Below are 18,378 nucleotides of genomic sequence, written 5' to 3'. Positions count from 1 at the left end.
GCTTCAAATATGTCCATGACAGACGTACAGTGAAGGTACTTTTTTACTAACAAAGGTATAAATTTATCATGAAATGTGCTGGTTCTGTCCTTACTGATTGATGGATTTTTCAGGTAATGAATGAGTCAGCATTTTTCTTACATGGGAAGACTAAAAAGGAAGCGCTGGTAATGCTTTGAATGTTCCCTCTTGGCAGGATAAGAATAGAGCGGGGGGTGGGCCGGGGGGAGAGGGAGGAACGGGGAGCGGGTAAGATGGCAAAATTCGTTTCTTCCTTAGTAGGAAGTAAACAATGTCTAAAAGTGAAAAATAAATAGTACTCTAAGCATAGTATGTTTTTAAAAAGCAGAAGGGGGGGAGGAGGGACTACTAGATGAATAGTTAAGAGTGGAAGAAGGGATCAGAAGGGTCAAGGGGTGGGGAGGGATGGTCAGGGGACCGCTATTTTTTATTAGCCAAATAATATTAGCACTATTTGATATTTTAAACTATTTGTGTGTATTCATTTACTTCAAAAATTACATTAAAACACACATACAGATAAGATGCTGCTCTGAGTAATCTTATCAACTGCATGTCTCCCCATGGGTACTCCAGGCAGTTAACAGCTGCTCTCAAGCCTTTGTAACATTCCAGTCCCATTCTCCATACTGCAGTCTGAGTCTGTGTGTTTTGTTTTTTTCAAAATGCACATTTGAGTCTCACATTCCCCCTGCTTGAAACTTTTTAGTGGCCATATCTTACCCACCTTCCCAATCTAATCTTCCTCTATACTTCTGCAGCCCCAACCACGTGGGTCTTCTTTCAGTCCTTTGTCAGGACTTTCTGTTGTCATGAAGCCTTTGTTAGGCCTGCTCCCTCTGCCTAGAATGCTCTTTCTCCTCTCCCCAAGTTAACCCTTACTGGGCCTTCAGATCACAGCCCTATAGTCACAGCCTCATGGAAACCTTCCCTGGCCTCCCCACTAGGTAGCATATTACTCTTTTCTTTTCTTTTCTTTTTTTTTTTTTGAGATGGAGTCTCGCTCTGTTAACAGGCTGGAGTGCAATGGCGCAATCTCTGCTCCCTGCAACCTCCGCCTCCCGGGTTCAAGTGATTCTTCTGCCTCAGCCTCCATAGTAGCTGGGACTATAGGTGTGCACTACCACGCCCAGCTAATTTTTGCATTTTTGGTAGAGACGGGGTTTCACCATGTTGGCCAAGATGTTCTTGATCTCCTGACCTTGTGATCTGCCTGCCTCAGCCTCCCAAAGGGCTGGGATTACAGGCGTGAGCCACCACGCCCGGCCGCATATTACTCTTAGAGCACCTGCACCTGACCTGCCTGGTGCTTGGCACTTACTATTTTCATGTTGGTTCTGTGAGCGATATTTCTCTTTCCCATTAGCATTGTAAGCTTCTCAAGAGCAGAACTGTGTCTTTTGTTTCCCTCTGTGCCTAGCTTGGTGCCTGGAACATATTAGGCACTCGATAAATAGTGTTGACTGGTTCAGTTTTCCCTGTCATCCTGTTATTCAGTTAATATGCAGTGCCTTGTTTTCCTAGGAATTCTTCCTGATCAATATTAAAAACAAGCAAAATTTCCATCCCTAGTCTCTGAAATAAAAGTAGGAAGGAGGATAATGGTTGTATATGACTAGTGGGGTGAATCCTTTTAAGTACTAATTTTAAAGCTTTAGTTTTGTGTCATACGATATGCAGACAGAAACCTGGACCCATGGGAAGGGTTGGAAAAAAGATTTACTCTGCCTAAAAAGTTGGGATGTTAGCTTTTGCAATGTGTAGGGAAATCAGAACAGAGAGGAGACAGCCAAGCCCTAGGCAGGAGTCTGGAGCCCTGTGCAGGTAGGAAAAGTGGGAAAACTTTAAGAACGCAGATATCTGATACTCAATTTCATGTTTCCTGCATTGCTTGGAATTAAATCCGTACTTTCTACCTGACTTTCTTTGAAGTCTGCTATACACACATGACTTGGGGATCGCTTCCCCGCCCTGCACACCACCAAAAGAGAACAAGTTCTAAATTCCATGACTAGGTTGACCTGGCAGGGGGCAAAGGACAGCAGGGAAGAGAGTGAGACAATCCCCAAACTCATACAGTTCACAGGAGCTGAAGTCAGAGGTGATTACATGAACCAATGTTTCCCAGTTATTTTCAGAACATTGTGAGGACATTTACCTTAACATAGTCTATGGAATGAGAGTGTCGGGGTTAAGCCAATTTCATGTATATCTTAAAGGACAGGGTAACTCCACCTGACATCTAGACACAGATATTTCTGTGTCCTTGATATGTTTCAAGGGTTAAAAGGCTGTCATATCCAGTATAACAAGGAAGTTTTATGCGGGGAAGCAGTGCCTAAGTTTATGCAAAGTAAAAAATATTTCCACCCCTAAATAAAGCTAGCTGAGAAGCACTGCTGCTCAGATGTCAGGATGCTAATTATACACCCAGCAGACATGGAAGGTACAAAGATGACATGCACCCACGAAAAAGTAAAAGGGGAAAGGCAAGGAATCAAGTTTTCCAGCTATATAAATCTACCTTTAATTGCCAGAAATGGTTCAGGCAGCCTCAGGTAGAGAACTACACAATGTTTAGTTCACTATCACCAAATGAAACCAAGGTTATCTGGGTTGTTTTCTACATTGTTGTGGCTTCCAGACATCATAGGCTTGTCTGACTATGTCTCCTTGACACATCCTGGGCTGGAAGGACCTTGTCACTTTGCCTTCTAAAGTGCTGGGATTACAGTTGTTGACCCAGACATGGGTACTTCTAAGGTACCCAACTCAAATGCTGATCCCAACTGGCATACAAAGGGCCTTCCCATGGAATACATTTTCACACAGCTAGCAGATAATAGGGCACAATCCTCCCCAGCATGCCTATACCAAGAGGCAGTATAGCCTAGTGGAGTGGTCTTCAGGCTAGGTAATAGTATCCCTGGAGATATGTAAAGACTTTTCTAAGGATACATAGGCATATTCTCATATGAAATATTTCCCAAAGTTTATTTTCCTGAGAACTATTGCAATCAAAGTGTTTTGCTGTAGATTGTGTATTGTTCCAGAACGAAAAGCCTCTGGGATACCAGTGAAAGGGATAATTGAAATATTGATATTGAGGTTGAAAAAAATGAATGATTAACACCTTCTTTTATAAGTTAGGTAGTCTCCAACTTGTTTTGAACAAAATTGAAGGAGGATCTAATCTGTCCAATGATAGATTTGTTTAAGCAGCTTTACGGAGATGTAATTCACATGCCATACAATTTGGTAGTTTTTCATATAGTCACAGAGTTGTGCAACCATCACCACTATCAATTTTAGAACATTTTCAGTATCCCCCAAATAAACCCCATACTCATTGGCACTCACTCCCACTCCTCTCCATCCCCCAAACCTACTGTCCCTAGGCAACCACTAATTTGCTGTCTCTATCGATTTGCCTATTTTGGACATTTCAGATAAATGGAGTCATACGTTATGTGGTCCTTCGTGACTAGCTTCTTTTAGTATAATGTTTTCAAGATGTATCCATGTTGTATCAGTCCTTTATTCCTTTTTATGACCAAATAATATTCCATTCTGTGGAGATACCACATTTTATTTATCCATTCATCAGTTGATCCAATAATAGATTATGAAAAATATTGTCTCCAAAATTCGTATATCAGGAATGAAAAATGAGATATTGCTACAGATCTTATGTTTGTAAGATATTGCTACCTGATATGTCCGAAATACTATTTCAACCTATAATCAATGTAAGAAATGATTGAACTATTATTATACATTCTTCTTTTCATACTGTCTTTAAAATCCAGTGACTTTTTCCACTTACAGCACATCTTAATTTGGACTAGCCACAGCTAGATTTATAGGTTGAAATAATATTTTGGACATATCAGGTTAAATAAAAGACATGACTAAAATTAATTTCACCTGTCTCTTTTTGCAGTTTTTAATGTGGGTAGTAGAAAATTTTAAATTACCTATGTGGCTCACATTGTATTTCAACTGGACAGCGCTGCTTTAGACAGTCTTTCTCAGTGCCAGCAGAGTGGTTCTTTAAAGATACAATTCAGATCATGTCACTACTCTGCTCAGAACCCTCCAGTAATATCTGATCTCACTCAAGAGTAAGTCAAAATCCAGATCAAAGTCTACCAGTTCTTGTGTGATCAGCCTCCACTCCACCCCCTCTCTCTCAGGTTCAGTGTAAATCAAGTTCCAGATTTTGCGAAACCTGAAGTTTACATCATGGGAGAAAGGAAGGGGAGATGAAGATGGGTTCTTGCTAAGAAAAAGAGTACAAATTATGAATTTATTTATTTATTTATTTAGAGACAGAGTCTTGCTCTGTCCCCCAGGCTGGAGTGCAGTGGCACGATACTGGCTCACTGCAGCCTCCACCTCCGGGGTTCAAGCAATTCTCCTGCCTCAGCCTCCTGAGTAGCAGGGATTACAGACTGGGTAATTTTTGTATTTTTAGTGGAGACGGGGTTTCGTGATTCACCGTGCCCAGCCAGATTATGAGTTTAGAATTAGGTACTGTGATGGTTAGTACTGGGTGTCCACTTGACTGGATTGAGGGATGCCTGGATGGCTGGGGAAGCACTGTTCCTGGATATGTCTGCGAGGGTGTTGCCAGAGGAGATTGACATTTGAGTCCCTGGACTGGGAGAGGAAGGTCCAATCAGCTGCCAGAGCGGCTGGAACAAAGCTGGCCGAAAGGGGGAAGAAACAGCTTCCGGAGTCCTCTCCCGCGCTCTCTCTTCCTGTGCAGGATGCTTGCTTCCTGTCCTCCTGCCCTTGGACATCAGACTCCAGTTTCTTCGGCCTTTGAACTCTGGGACCTGCACTGGCAGCCTCCTGGAGGCCCTCCGCCCGTCGGCCTCAGCCTGAGGGCTGCACTGTCAGCTTTCCTGGTTTTGAAGCCTTCAAACTTGGACCGAGCCATGCTCCCGGCTTCTCTCTGTCTTGCAGACAGCCAGTCATGGGACTTCGCTAATCCTGTGAGCCAATTCTCCCTGATAAACTCCTTTATATATATACACATACATCCTATTGGTTCTGTCCCTCTGGAGAACCCTAATACAGGTTTTGGTACCAGGAGTGGTTCTAGAGGAACATAATTTTAAGCATAAATTTCCTTTGTCGGTTTTGGGGTTTCTGGAGTTGGATATCTAATCTGATTAGACCCAAATGCTAAACACTCTATTTCTAATAGTATGGACAGCAGTAATAGTCCTTGGCTTGAACTGTTTAGAGAGTTATGCAAAATACATGCATTTCATATTCTGATTCCCTGTTCCTAAGAGGCAAGGAGTTCGGTGACTCTATACATGATACCTTTGAACATTTGTGGAGAACCAAGGAATATAATGAAGTTGGTTTGTTGCTCCTAAGTTCACTGGGCAAAGTGATGAAGGAAAAGGATGAGCTCAGGGATTCTATTTCCTGGTTCTAGATACACATACACAGCCAAAAAGTTTCTCAGGGTGCCCTAGGTAAGAGTCTTCTCTTCTGTGGACAAAGAGCTGAAATTGCGGAAAATCAGACACAAGCTCTTATGCAAGTGGCTGACCTGCAATGGAAGGTTCATGCTTAGCCTCACCAAGTGTCTACTGTCAAAGGGAGGGCTTTGATTGGGAAAGAGTGGGACCCTGTAAGTCGGGATGGGAATATAGGGGACTCTGATGAAGCTGGGGACACCTGAACAACTAAATTCTGATGAGCCTTTTTTGCCAGAGGAAATGGCGTCTCCACCCCCAGTAGTGGCAACATGCTTTTACCCACGTACTCCAGTACTAGCCTTTCTATCTTTGAGATTAACCCTGCATTTTCCGGGGAAATAGTGATGTCCTCCCTTGAGGCAGCTGCCAGGAAAGACAATGCTGGTTCTCCTCGGGACCCATCCCTACCCATCTTTGCCTCTGGACTCTAACTGGACTCCAGTTCCTACAGGCCCCTAGAGGTGAGGTTCAGGTTATGACTCATGAGAAGGCATGTTACGCTTCAAATACTAATCAGACTTTTTGGGGGCTACTGGATGCTGGCTCCAACTACTCGAGTTTTCTAATTTACATGAGAAGAAATCCAGGGAACAGGTATGGGAATGGATATTAAGAGTGTGGGATAATGGAGGAAGGACCATAAAGTTGGATCAGGCTCAACTTATTGCTATGGGTCCACTAAAGATTCTGCATTTAATGTTGCAGCTCAGGGAGTTAAAAAGGGTTCTAATAGTTTTATTTGCTTGGTTTGCTGAAACATGGATCAAAAGATGGCCCACTGTGAGTGAGCTGGAAATGCCTGATCTCCCTTGGTTTAATGCAGAGAAAGGATCCAAAGGCTTAGGGAGATTGAAATGTTAGAGTGGATTTGTCAGTGAGGACCTACTCATCCCAACTGGGAGGGTCCAGAAGACACACCAGTACTTTGTGAAACGGATTTGTGAAGGGAGCACCAGCATCCTTGAAGAGCTCTGTGATTGCTCTTTTCTGTATGCCAGATCTTACAGTGGGAACCGCAGCCACTCAATTGGAAAACTTAAATGCAATGGGAATAATTGGATCCCGAGGTGGCAGAGGCCAAGTAGAGTACTCAACCATCAAAGGCAAGGTGGGCATGGTTAGTAATGGATAGCAGAGGCAAAGCAGCAATCAGAGTAGTCTGAAACCTGTACAGCTCTAGCATTGGCTAATTTATCATGGTCTTCCTAGAAGTGAAGTCAACAGGCAGCCTACTATGTTCTTACCTGATCTGTATAAGCAGAAAACTTCCAGGTCAAGTGAACAGTAGTCCAATTTGAATTACAAAACAGAGAATCATGGTCCTTCAATCAATTTCCAGACTTGAGCTAGTTTACAGACCCAGAACCCCTTGAATGAAAGGGAGGCCAGGTCCACTTGAGGAAGGACCCCACTATACTACTGAAAATTTATACTGTTAATCTTTCTCCTAACCTTCCTCAAGGAGACCTCTGGCCTTTTAGCAGGGTAACTGTGCTCTGAAGAAAGAAATAATCAGACTTTTGGGGGGCTACTGGATACTGGCTCTGAACTGTCATTGATTCTAGGGGAGCCAGAACATCACTGTGGGACTGGGCATGGTGGCTCATACTTGTAATTCCAGTACTTTGGGAGGCTGAGGTAGGCAGATCACTTGAGTTCAGGAGATCAAGACCTGGCTGACCAAAATGGTGAAACCGCATCTCTACTAAAAACACAAAAAATTAGCTGGGCCTGGTGGCATGCATGTGTAGTCCCAGCTACTTAGGCTGAGGCAGGTGAATCACTTGAACCCAGGAGGTGGAGGTTGCAGTCAGCTAAGATTGTACCAGTATACTCCAGCCTGGGTGACAAATGAGATTCCATCTCAAAAAAAAAAAAAAAAAAAAAAAAAAAAAAATCATTGTGGCCCTCCAATTAGAGTAGGGGCTTATAGGTGTCAGGCAATTAATGAAGTTTTATCTCAGGTCTGACATATACTAAGTCCAGTGAGTCCCTGGATCCATCCTGTGGTCATTTCTCCAGTGCTAGAATGCATAATTGGAATAGATATTCTTAGTAGCTGGCAGAATCTCCACATTAGTTCCCTGGCCTGTGGGGTGAGGGCTATTACAGTGGGAAAGGCCAAATGGAAGCCATTAAGAATGCCTCTACCTGGGAAAATAGTGAATTAAAGACTTGAAACACACAGGGTAGTGATTCCCACCACATCCTCATTCAGGTCTCCTATTTGGCCTGTGCAGAAGATGTGGATCTTGGAGAATGACAGTGGATTATCATTAGCTTAACCAAGTGGTGACTCCAATTGCAGCTGTTATAGTAAATGTGGTTTCATTGCTTGAGCAAATTAACACATCCTTTGGTGCCTGGTATGCAACTATTGATCTGGCAAATGTCTTTTTCTCCATTGCTGTCCGTAAGGCCCACCAGAAGCAATTTGCCTTCACTGTCCTACCTCAGGGGTATATTAACTTTCCAGCTGCATGTCATAATCTTTTTCACAGAGACCCTGATTGCTTTTCCCTTCTACAAGATATTATATCAGTTCATTACATTGATGACATTATGCTGATTGGACCTAGTGAGTGAGAAGTAGCAACCACTCTGGCCTTATTTGGTGAGACATTTGCATATCGGGGGTGAGAAATAAATCAGGGGCCTAAAATTCAGGGGCCTTCTGCCTCAGTGAAATTTCTAGGGGTCCAGTGGTGTGGGGCCTGTCGAGATATTCCTTCTAAGGTGAAGGATAAATTGTTGCATCTGGCCTGTTCTACAACTCTGAAAAAGATGCAACACCTAGTGAGCTTATTTAGATTTTCGAGGCAATGCATTCCTCATTTGGGCGTGTTACTCTGGCCCATTTATTGAGTGACCCAGAAGGCTTCTAGTTTTGAGTGGGACCCAGGACAGGATAAGACTCTGCAACAGGTCCAGGCTGCTGTGCAAGCTGCTCTGCCACCTGGGCCATATGACCAGCAGATCCAATGGTGCTTGACGTGTCAGTGGGAGATAGAGGTGCTGTCTGGAGCCTTTGGTCAGCCCCCATAGGTGAATCACAGTGGTGGCCTCTAGGATTTCAAAGGGCAGCCTTACCTTCTTCGGCAGGTAACTACTCTCCTTTTGGGAGATAGCTTCTGACCTGCTACTGGGCCTTGGTAGAAACTGAACATTTGGCCACAGGTCACCAAGTTACCATGCAACCTGAACTGCCTATCATGACCTGGGTGCCTTCTAACCCATCTAACCATAAAGTTGGGCGTGCACAGCAGCATTCCATCATCAAATGAAAGTGGTACATACATGATTGGGCTTGAGCAGGTCCTAAAGGCACAAGTAAGTTACATGAGGAAGTGGCCCAAATGCCCATGGTTCCCACTCCTGTGACCCAGCCTTCTCTCTCCCAAGCTGCACCTATGGCTTCATGAGGAGTTCCCTAAGATCAGTTCACATACGAAGAGAAGAGAATACCTGCTTTATAGATGGTTCTGCACCATATACTGGCACCACCTGAAAGTGGACAGCTGCAGCACTACAGCCCCTTTCCAGGACATTCCTGAAGGACAGTGGTGAAGGGAAATCTTCTCAGTGGACAGAACTCTGAGCAGTGCACCTGCTTGCGCACTTTGCTTGGAAGAAGAAATGACCAGATGTGTGACTATATACTGATTCATGTGACGTAGCTAGTGGTTTGGCTGGATGGTCAGGAACTTGGAAGGATCATGATTGGAAAATTGGTGACAAATCTGGAGAAGAGGTATATGGATAAACCTCTCTGAGTGGTCAAAAATGGAAGATATTTGTCCATGCGAATGCTTACCAAAGGGTGCCTTCAGCAGAGGAGGATTTTAATAGTCAAGTGGATAGGATGACCCATTCTGTGGACACTACTCAGCCTCTTTCCTCATCACCCCTATAGTTGCCCAACGGGCTCATAAGCAAAGTGGCCGTGGTGGCAGGGATGGAGGTTATACATGGGCTCAGCAACATGGATTTCCACCCCACAAGGCTGACCTGGCTACAGCCACCACTGAGTGCCCAATCTGCCAGCAGTGGAGACCAACACTGAGCCTTCGATATGGCACCATTCCTTGGAGTGATTAGCCACCTACCTAATGGTAGGCTGATTACATTGAACTACTTCCATCATGGAAGAGGCAGCGGTTTATCCTTGTTGGGACAGACAGTTACTTTTTTTTCTTTTTCTTTTTTTTTTGAGATGGAGTCTCGCTCTGTCGCCCAGGCTAGAGTGCAGTGGCGCGATCTCAGCTCACTGCAAGCTCCGCCTCCCGGGTTCACGCCATTCTCCTGCCTCAGCCTCCCGAGTAGCTGGGACTACAGGCGCCCGCCACCACACCCGGCTAATTTTTTGTATTTTTTTTAGTAGAGACGGGGTTTCACCGTGTTAGCCAGGATGGTCTCGATCTCCCGACCTTGTGATCTGCCTGCCTCGGCCTCCCAACGTGTTGGGATTACAGGCGTGAGCCACCGCGCCCGGCCGGAACAGACAGTTACTTCTGATATGGATTTGCCTTTCCTGCATGCAGTTCTTCTACCAAGACTACCATCTGTGGGCTCACAGAGTGCCTTGTCCACTGCCATGGTACTCCACACAGCATTGCTTCTGAAGGAACTCACTTCCCAGCCAAAGAAGTGCAATAGTGGGCTCATGCTCATGGAATTCACTGGTCTTAACTATATTCCCCATCATCCTGAAGCAGCTGGCTTGATATAATGGCGGAATGGCATTTTGAAGTTGCAATTACAATGCCAACTAGGTGACAATACTTTATGGGACTGAAGTCTTCTCCGGAAGGCTGTATATGCTCTGAACCAGTGTCTAGTATATGGTACTGCTTCTCTCATAGCCAGAATTCACAGGTCCAGGAACCAAGGAATGGAAGTGGAAGTGGCACCACTCACCATCACCTCTAGTGACCTACTAGCAAAATTTTTGCTTCTTGTTCCAGTGACATCATGTTCTGCTGCCTAGAGGTCTTAGTTCCAGAGGGAGAAATGTTGCCATCAGGAGACACAATACAATTGTGTTGAACTGGAATTTAAGACTGCCACTGGATACTTTAGGTTCCTCAAGCTTCCTAGTCAACAAGTTAAGAAGAGAGTTACAGTGTTGCCTGGGGCGATTTACCCAGACTGTCAAGATGAAATCAGACTGTTACTCCACAATGGAAGAAAGGAAGAATGTCTGGAATTTAGGAGATCCCTTAGGGTGTCTCTTAGTATCACCCTGCCCTGTAATTAAGGTCAATGGGAAACTACAGCAACCCAATCCAGGCAGGACTACAAATGGCCCAGACTTCAGAAATGCAAGTTTCGGTCACACCACCGGGTAAAAAAACCACAACCAGCTGAGGTGCTTGCTGATAGCAAAGGGAATACAGAATGGGTAGTAGAAGAAGGTAGTTATTGTTAGGGACAAGCTGCCTCAGGGATTCCCCCCACCCTCCCCAGCAATGCAGCTGACCCTTACCCTGAATACTCTGCAGCTGAACTCCTGAACCCTTATCTAGGTGCCACAGCAAGGTCACCAGACTTGCTGAGCAAACCCTGATTATAGGCCCCCGGGCGGCACTGGAGAGGTCACAAGAAACCTAAGTTACACCCTCTTGTAAATTCCTATTTTCACAAGACAATATATTGTAAGGCAGTCACTGTCACAAGATGATATGTGGTAAAGTTAACTGACAAAGAATCCCAGGTCTCTCTCCCCCATATAAACCCCTCACTTTGTAAGCTCAGGGCTGCCTCCTCTGACTATGGTGGTGGTAACAGCCTGGCAGGTTAATGAACTTCCTTGCCTGACCTTGGGTCTCTCTCTCTCTCTCTCTCTCATCCTTTCTTTCTACTAACCTTACAGTTATCAATACCAGCTACCACTACATGACCCATTTCAGAAACGAGGACTATAATTGTCATGAGTATACTCCTTATTTTGTTAATAATACGTTTGTGCATATATACACCTGTATTAAGCAGATATCTTTGTTTTATGTCTTTTCTTGTTCCTTTATGATGTAACATAAGATTTACTGACTTCACATCAGCACTTAAGTGTTGTTAATTTTATGTAATAGTATTTAAGTTAAGGATTAGTGCATTTTCAATTGTACAAAGGATAGTTACATTATGTTGGGTGGAATTATGACCTTGTTATTGTCTTTATTTGGAGATAAGTATGATTTAAGAAGGTGTGTGTGAGTGCCAAGTTGACAAGGGGTGGACTTGTTATGGTTAACATAGATGTCAACCTGATTGGATTGAGGGATGACTTCATGACTGGGGAAGCATTGTTTCTGGGTGTGTCTGTGAGGGTGTTGCCAGAGGAGATTGACATTTGAGTTGTTGGACTGGGACTCAGTGTGGGTGGGCACCATCCAATCAGCTGCCAACAGAGGCTGGAGCAAAGCAGGCAGAAGAAGGGGGACAAAGCAGCTTGCTGAGTCTTCTTGCTCTCTCTCTTCGTGTGCCGGATGCTTGCTTACTCTCCTGCCCTTGGACATCAGACTCCAGGTTCTTCAGCCTTTGAACTCTGGGACCCCCACCAGTGGCCTCCTGGGGGCTCTTGGGCCTTCAGCCTCAGACTAAGGGCTGCATTATTGGCTTCCCTGCTTTTGAGGCTTTTGGACTTGGACTGAACCACACTCCCAGCTTCTCTCTTTTTCCAGCTTGCAGATGGCTTATTGTGGGACCTCACCTTGCTATCATGTGAGCCAATTCTCCCTGATAAACTCCCTTATATATATATATATATGGAAGAATATATATCTGGAAGAATGCTTCCAGATTGCAACTTGGTTTCCCTTTACCCCATCTAGAATTCTCCACAACCCCAACAACAACTGCCCAGGCTAAGGGGAGCCTTGAAACTCTGACCTCACTGCCTTTGACCTCCCCTCTCTTTCTGCTTCCTTACTCTTGTTTTCACCATGCCGGTGCCCACTGTACAGCTTTTCCATTTGCTCTTTCTTGTGCTTGAAATGGTCCATACCCAGCTGTCCACAGAGCTCACCCTCTCATCTTCAGGTGTCTGCTCAAATGTCACATCAAAGCAACCTACCCTGTTCTCCCTGTAAAAAGCAGCAACGCACTTCTGCACTTTCTATTCTCTTTACTGTGCTTTAATTACTCTCATAACACTACCAGCTGACATATTCTATGTTTACACATTTGTTTATTCATTGTCAGTCTCCCTTCTTTAGAATGGAAATTCAGGAGGATAGGGACTGTTTTGTCTCCTTAAGTACACCTAGCACCTAAAACTAGGCCTGGCCCTTGATAAGACACTTAAAAACTATTGGTTGAATAAGTGAATATAAGTTGAATAACAAGGAAGCCTTATTTTTCAATATGGAATCAACTCTTTAAGGAAATAATTCACTCCACACTCCCAGCCCATATCCTCAATTATCAGTTACCTCAATTACCTACTGGTGTGTAATAGCTACTATTTTTGGCTACCTGGCATGCTTCCACATTATTCTTACTCTAATCCCACACTCCACTTATCCCCAGGAATAAGCACACACTCTAAGCATGGCCAAGTGGTATGCTCCAGATGATTGGTCAGAAATGAGCTCACCACCTAAGCTTGGCCAATCCATGACTTCCTCAAGATCATTCTCACTGGAGTTAGGGAAGAGGAAGTAGCCCCTTGACATGTGTCACATTATTGAGCTAGAAAGCTGTGAATTAAGGGCTCTGAGGGATGTGTTTTTCCCTGGCAGAGAAAGAGATGGCTTGAAAGAAAGTCCCAGCAGCATGCAGCCCTGGGTCCAGTTTCTGGAGCTCCTCTGCTTCCTGCAGCTCTTCCTGCAGTTCCAGGATGCTGGAACCTAGGAGTTTCCCAGCATCCTTCCAACTTCCTTTGCTGCTTTAATACCAACTGAGCTCCTGTTACTCACGATTAAAACTCCTCACTAATATGCACCAGGCACCAGGCTGTTCACTGAGGATGTAGTGATGACCTGGACACTATCCTTGCCCTCAAGGAACTTACAACCTTCAGGGAGAAAGCAGAAGGGAAGATGGCAATGGCAATGCAGTCCGAACACATGTATTGGATACGGGACTTGCCAGAATTCAAAGATCTGACGTGTGTCATGACATTGATCAGCTACTTTAAGATCTTGTGATAATTCTATGTTCAAAGCAACCTAAGGATCTAAAATAATATTGTTGGTCATCAAATCAATATATATACTAACTGAGCACCTACTGTATGCAAAGGTTACCGTAAGTGCTATGATACAGACCTGTAGAGCATTCTAACTGGGGTAGGTTGCCCTTCTAAAAAATAATACATGGTAAGTGTGAAATGAAGTCATAGGGGCCGGGCGCGGTGGCTCAAGCCTGTAATCCCAGCACTTTGGGAGGCCGAGACGGGCGGATCACAAGGTCAGGAGATCGAGACCATCCTGGCTAACACGGTGAAACCCCGTCTCTACTAAAAAAAAATACAAAAAACTAGCCGGGCGAGGTGGCGGGCGCCTGTAGTCCCAGCTACTCGGGAGGCTGAGGCAGGAGAATGGCGTAAACCCGGGAGGCGGAGCTTGCAGTGAGCTGAGATTGGGCCACTGCACTCCAGCCTGGGCGACAGAGCGAGACTCCATCTCAAAAAAAAAAAAAAAAAAAAAAAAAAAAAAGAAATGAAGTCATAGGGCATTCTATTTATTCCTATCTGTGTCTTTTTTATTTCTATTTTTTTTGATATGGGGTCTTGCTCTATCACCCCAGCTGGTGTGCAGAGGCACGGTCATAGCACATTGCAGCCTCCAACTCCTAGGCTCAAGTGATCCTCCTGCCTCAGCCTCTCCAGTAGCTGGGACTACAGGTGTGCACCAACATGCCCAGCTAATTTTTTTAAGTAGTGATGAGGTCTTGCTATGTTGCCCGGGCTGGTCTTGAAATCCTGGGCTCAAGCTATCTTCCCACCTCAGCCTCCCAAAATGCTGGGATTATAGACATGAGTGAGTCACTGTGCCTGGCCCTATCTGTGGCTTTCTAAAGGAGCAGCTTAGCATATGGTTGGGAGTGTGAGCTTTGGAATCCCAATTGTGTCACTAGCCAGGTGATCTTGGGCAAAGTCACTATCTCTGTGAGACTCAGTATGTTCCTGTAGACTGGATAATGTAACTATTTATTTTACAGGGTTGTTAGGAAGATTAAATGGGTCCATTTGAGTAAAGCAGTTAGAATAGTGCCTGATACATAGTAAATCCTCAATAAATGTTAGCTAACAACACTATGTCTAAACCATATAAATTATAAATTCCTCAAAAGAAGGAGCCTTACATTATTTGTAGCTGTGCTAACATGTACAGACCACTCAAGATTTTTCTAGTTGCTTGGCTCAGCAGTATTAATATATTAGCAGATGTAGCATTGTCTTGCTTGCTGGTTTTTCCATCTGCTCTAAATTTAGTACTAAATAAAGCCAGTTGTAGGGGTGGAGGAGGTTTTAAAGATCTCTGGTCCAAATCCATTAGGTTTTTTGTTTTCTTTGAAAGCTGTCATCCAGAGAGAGTTTGGAAGCATATGCTAAAGACCATTTTTAGGCATGTTTTGCAGAAATTTATAGCATCTATTTACATTATTATGTGTTTCCATACTTTGAACTGTCAACCCTTTGCATATAGTAGTATCCTAACTGATGTTCCAAATTTGCTACTATGCTATACGTGGGCTTGCATAATTCCTAACTCATAACATATGGATATTAAATAAATTAGGTTATGAGAAGCAATTCACTTTTTTCCATCTTGGTAAGCAGAATAGTCACAATCCAATAAAGATAAATAAAGATGTCTAGGACTAAGGCATCATAATTACACCTTATATTTGTATAGTGCATAATAATACCTTACATTTGTATACCTTATTTAATTCTTACAACCACTCAGTGAGGTAAGCAGGCATGGAAGTATCATGAATTCCATTTTACAGATGAAGATATTAGAACTTAGAGGTTTTAACTGACTTGCCTAAGTTTACTACATGGTAACAAATGGCAGAGCCAAGATCAACTTGGGTTTGTTGACTGGTAGCCCAATGCCCTTTTTACTTTACTGGTAGAGGAAAGTGTTAGGAATTCTCATTTTCTTCCACTGATATTTACAGCCTGACTCTACAAAGAACCTTGCCAATAGTGGTCTGTTGTGAGCCTTCGGCAAGGTATGGGTCTCGGATGCTTAATCCCAATTTGTAAATGTTATAGAACCATCCCCCTGGCAAGGAGGATTTATATCAGACAAATGTTGCAGATAACAGTATTTAGCTGCATGTGCTAGAGCTGACAAACTTTGGAATCAAAAGAAGAATCATCAGTGAAGTAACTCAAATAATGGGAGAGAATCTTCCAGTCAACACTCAATCTCCTTGGTCTTTAAATTTCAAGCTAAAGATGCCTATAAAACTCCATATAATATAATCACAGAAGATATTTTGTAGGTAGTACTTTGCACAAAAGCAATCATAGGAGTTTTACAGTTTGTTTTTATTGGAAGAGAGCCACCACTCCAGAATTTCTTGTCATTGAATAGATGGGAGGGAGCGGGAGTTAGAAGCAGAAAAGCGAATCAGCCTGAACGTACAGATGCTGGGGACTATGTGGTTGGGGCAGAAAATGTTTATGCTGTGAGGAATTGGTATGAGTGGTAGAGACAGAGTGACTAAAATTTCTACACAATTACTATATAAATTCTTTTTTTTAGTATGTAAATTCTGATCAGAGTAGTATAAACTGGCACAGACAAATATGAAGCAGTTGATGTTGGACATAGAAATGGCAGAAAAGAAAGCCAGACAATGTAAAAAATTTATTCCCCTCCCACTCCAGATAACACCCCATTGTGAGAGTTAGGAGCCCATATATTTCGAGAGACTGAAAACCAATTCAATGAGCTTGAAAAATAATAAGATGTATTGATTCTCATAGGTCAAAAAACAGGGATGGTACCAGCATCAAATGCAATTGTCTCAAAGGATCATAGGGTTTTCCCTCTCTCTCCTTCTGGCTTTCTACTCTGCTTTCTTGTTTATTATTTTCTTTCCTACTGCAAATGAGCCTCCTCGATGTAGTCAGAGAAGCTGGCTGCCAGCAGTGGCAGGCCGATACTCCATGCTGGGGTACCACTGTTAAACGAAATCCCAGCACAAAGAAAGAACACTTTTCTCTGATGGCTTCCATGTATAATGTCTTAGAGAAAGATTGTGATTGGTCAGTGTGGACCACATGTCTGCCTGTGAACCAGTCTCAAGCTCTTGAGCAATGGAGTGCTAGGACTGGCCAATCCTTGGTTATGTCTTCACACTTGTAGCCAAAGCAGATGGAGTCCATCACCAGAAAAGTGGTAAAGAATTCAGCTGAGCTATCCCACTTAACTACAGCAACAGTTCCCAAATTGACCTGAAGATAAACATCCCCTGGACCCTTGTTAAAAAACAGATTCTTGCCGGGCGCGGTGGCTCAAGCCTGTAATCCCAGCACTTTGGGAGGCCGAGACGGGCGGATCACGAGGTCGGGAGATCGAGACCATCCTGGCTAACACGGTGAAACCCCGTCTCTACTAAAAATACAAAAAATTAGCCGGGCGAGGTGGCGGGCGCCTGTAGTCCCAGCTACTCGGGAGGCTGAGGCAGGAGAATGGCGTGAACCCGGGAGGCGGAGCTTGCAGTGAGCTGAGATCCGGCCATTGCACTCCAGCCTGGGCGGCAGAGCGAGACTCCGTCTCAAAAAAAAAAAAAAAACAAAAAAACAAAAACAGATTCTTTGGTTCCCAGCGTAGACCTCCATAATCAGAATTTATATAGGAGAAGGATGGTAATTTGTATATTTAGCAAGTACCCCAGGTGTATTAGTTTCCTATTGCCACTGTAACAAATTAACACAAATTTAGTGGCTTAAAACAACATGGATTTATTATCGTCTGGAGGTCAGAAACCCAAAATCGGTTTCACTGGGCTAAAGTTCAAGGTGTTGACAGGTTTCTTCTGGAGGCTCTGAGGGGAGAATCCATGTCTTTGCCTTTTTCAGCTTCTGGTGCCTGCCTGTGTGTCCCGTTCCACCATCTTGGAAGAGCATCACTCCAGTTACTGCTTCTAGAATCACATCACCTTCTCCTCAAACTCTGACTCCTTCTGTGCCCCTTTTACAAGGACCATTGGACATGGGTCCACTTGGATAATCCAGCATAATCTCCAAGTTCAAGATCCTAACTCAGTCACATCTGCAAACTCCCTTTTGCCATATGCTATATGGTTTGGAAGTGTCCCTCAAATTTTGTGTGTTGAAAACTAAATCCCCAAATTCATATCTTGATGCTATTTGGAGGCAGAGATTTGGGGAGATAATTAGTATTAGATGAGGTCATCAGGATGGGGCTCCTATGATGGGACTGGTGGCTTTATAAGAAGAGGAAGAGAGACTTGAGCTTGCATGTCTGTGGTCGTTTGCCATATGATGCCCTTCACCATGAAAACCCTCACCAGAAGTTGAGTAGATGCTGGTGCCATGCTCTTGGACTTTCCAGACTCCAGAAGTGTGAGAAATAAATTTCTTTTATTTATAAATTACCCAGCCTTAGGTATTCTGTTATAGCAACAGAAAACAGTCAAAAACACTATTCATGAAAACCCTCACCAGAAGTTGAGCAGATGCTGGTGCCATGCTCTTGGACTTTCCAGACTCCAGAAGTGTGAGAAATAAATTTCTTTTATTTATCAATTACACAGCCTTAGATATTCTGTTATAGCAACAGAAAACAGTCAAAAACACTATTCAAGGTAACATTCACATGTTCCAAGGTTTAGGACATGGACATAGTGAGCCACTATTCAGCCTACC

The sequence above is a fragment of the Macaca mulatta genome, chromosome 18 (assembly GCF_049350105.2).
Source record: "Macaca mulatta isolate MMU2019108-1 chromosome 18, T2T-MMU8v2.0, whole genome shotgun sequence".
Taxonomy (NCBI): Eukaryota; Metazoa; Chordata; class Mammalia; order Primates; family Cercopithecidae; genus Macaca; species Macaca mulatta.
The sequence above is the reverse complement of the archived record's forward strand: the minus strand, read 5'-3'. Positions refer to the sequence as shown.